This window comes from Loxodonta africana, unplaced genomic scaffold, assembly GCF_030014295.1.
Source record: "Loxodonta africana isolate mLoxAfr1 unplaced genomic scaffold, mLoxAfr1.hap2 scaffold_635, whole genome shotgun sequence".
NCBI classification, from domain to species: domain Eukaryota; kingdom Metazoa; phylum Chordata; class Mammalia; order Proboscidea; family Elephantidae; genus Loxodonta; species Loxodonta africana.
This window is the reverse complement of record NW_026975365.1, coordinates 55,001-57,500: the sequence shown is the minus strand read 5'-3', so window position 1 is coordinate 57,500 and position 2,500 is coordinate 55,001. Positions and strand designations below refer to the sequence as shown.

General features: G+C 81.8%; 1 non-coding gene across 1 annotated transcript; it reads left to right on the top strand.

Annotated features, from left to right (window-relative positions):
• The first annotated feature begins 1,130 nt into the window (after nucleotides 1-1,130).
• On the top strand, nucleotides 1,131-1,283 carry LOC135229928 (5.8S ribosomal RNA). The gene has a single exon (XR_010320595.1). It is a non-coding gene; the product is annotated as a 5.8S ribosomal RNA (ribosomal RNA).
• Nucleotides 1,284-2,500: the final 1,217 nt, after the last annotated feature.

Genomic DNA, 2,500 nt, shown 5'->3' with positions numbered 1-2,500 from the left:
GCGCTCCCCCTCCCGCGGGAGGATGGGGGGGCGCCGGTGGGTGGCGCTCGGGGGGTCACCCGCTGCCCGCCGCTTCCCGGCCGCCCGCCCTGGGCGTGGGGGGGGTAGCCCCGCGCCCGTCCTCCGGCCGACCGCCCCGGCCCCGCCGCCCCTGCGCGGCCGCCCCTTCCCTCCGGCCCCCCTCCCCGGCGTCCGCCCCCGCCCCTCGCTGACCTCCCCCGGCACCTTCGGGCCCTCGCCCGGCCTCCCCCTTCCCGCCCGCGAAACCGCGTCGTCCCGCCGTCGCCCCGGGCCCTCCGCGGCCCGGGGCCTGGGCCGCGCGGGTGCGGGGGGGGACGGTGGCCGGCCTCCGAGCGCGCGCCCGTGTGGGTCGTCGCGGGGGTGAAGGGAAGAGGAGGGCGGTGTGTGCGTGTGCGGCCGGGAGGTGGGGGGAGCCGTAGGCGGGGTGGGCGGCCGCGCGCTGCGGGCGGCGGGTCCCCGGTGGCGGCGGCGCGGGGGGGCGCGCGTGGGCCCCTACCGTCCATCCCCCGCGTCACGGGCCGGCAGCTCCGCGGTCCCGCGCGTCCCCCGCGGGCGGCCGCGGCCGGGGATCCGCGTCGGGGGCGATGGCCGCGCCCCGCCCTCGCTCGCCACCCTGTCCAGGTACCTAGCGCGTCCCGGCGCGGAGGTTTAAAGACCCTCGGGGGGTCGCCCGTCCGCCGCGGTTCGTGGCGGCGGGCCCGCGGGGAGCGGCCGTGGGGGGGGGCCTGGCCCTCACCCCGCCTCTCCCCCGGCCTCCGCCCCCAGGCCGGGGGGCTCCGCGCCGCGCCCCGCTGCCGGCCGGGCGGCCGCCGGGAGGGGGAGCCCGGCGGCCGGTCGGACCGCGCGGGCCCGCGCGCGGGCGCCCCGTGTCGTTGGGGGTGGGAACCCCCGGGGCGCCTGTGGGGGCGTCCAGGCCCGCTCCTCCGGGGGCCGGGTGTGGACGGGCCCCTTGTCCGCGAATCCCTCCCGACCTTTCCCGAGTCGTGGTTCCGTCGTGTCTTCTGGCCGGCAGGAGGCGCCCCTCGGGGGATGTGTGCCGTGTCCAGGGCGGGGTCGCCTCCCTCCCTCCTCGCTGGGGGGGGGAGGGCCCCGCGAATCCAAACTCGTACGACTCTTAGCGGTGGATCACTCGGCTCGTGCGTCGATGAAGAACGCAGCTAGCTGCGAGAATTAATGTGAATTGCAGGACACATTGATCATCGACACTTCGAACGCACTTGCGGCCCCGGGTTCCTCCCGGGGCTACGCCTGTCTGAGCGTCGCTTGACGATCAATCGCCCCCCCCGGGGTTTGCCGCCGGCCAGCGTCTGGCCGGCCCTCCCTCCCCCGGGGGTGCGCGGCTGGGGGCTTCCTCGCAGGGGCTGGCCGGCCGGCCCGCCGCACGCCCGCGCCCAAGCCTGGGCGGCGGGAGGCGCGCGGGCGGCGGCCGGGTTCCCTACGACCCCCTAAGGACAGACCCGGTGGTGCCCCCGTCCGCCCCCCTTCCCTCCGCGGCGGCGGAGGAGGAGGAGGGGGGCCGGGGGCCGCCGCGCCCGCGAGAGAGAAGAGAGAGAAGCGAGGCGAGAGCTCGCGCCGGGGTCGTGGCTCGGGGGCCCTCCCTCGCGCCGCACGCGGCCTCGGGGTCACCCTGGCGACGGGGGGGGGTGTGTGCTCGCCGGGGGAAGGCGGTCCCGCGCCGCGCGGCGGGGGCCGGGGAGGGGCGACGGGGAGGGGAAGCGGCGTCCGCGTCCGGGGCGCCCCCGTCGGGCCGCCGCCTGCCCCCGGCGGCGGCCGCGGGGGACGTCCCGGCCGGCCTCCGTCTCCTCCGAGCCGCTCTTCCCCACGGTCCGCCGCGCGTCCGGGGCCCGCCGGCCTCCCGGCGGCCCCTTCCACCCCCCGTGCCTTGTCGGGACGCCTCCGCCGGGCGCGTGCGGGGGGCGGGGCTCCGCCCCAGGCCACGGGTGCCCCGGCGGGCGGCCCGCGGGACGCCGCGGTGTCGCCCGCCGATGCGCGCCTCCCCCCTGGGTCGTTCCCCCCCTCCATGCCGCGCCGGCGAGGCCCGGCCCGGCGGGGGCGCCGCCGGGGCGCCACCGGGCGCGCCGGCGCCCCCTGCAGGACCCCGCGGGCCGCCGGCTCGTGCCCCTCCCTCCCCGCCCCGCTTCCCGTCCCCGTCCGCCCGCCCCCGCCCGGCCCGCGTGGCGCCTGGGCGGGGCGGCGGGCGGGCCGGGCGTGCGTGGGCGGCGCGTGCTGCCCGCGGCCCTCCGGCACGCGTCCCTCTCCGTGTCGCGCGCTCTCTTCTCTTCCGCGCGGGCCCCCTGGCGTTGACGATCGCGTGGCCGGCCTCCCGTGAGCGCGGGCGCTCGCGCGGGCGGCGGCGGCGTTGGCGAGCGAGAAGACCCTCGTCGGGCTCCCGGTAGGGGGGTGGGCGCGGGCGCGCGGCGGCGCCCGGCCGCGCCCGGTGTGTCGTCGGCCGCGGGTGCGGGGGCGCCCCGCGGCCCCT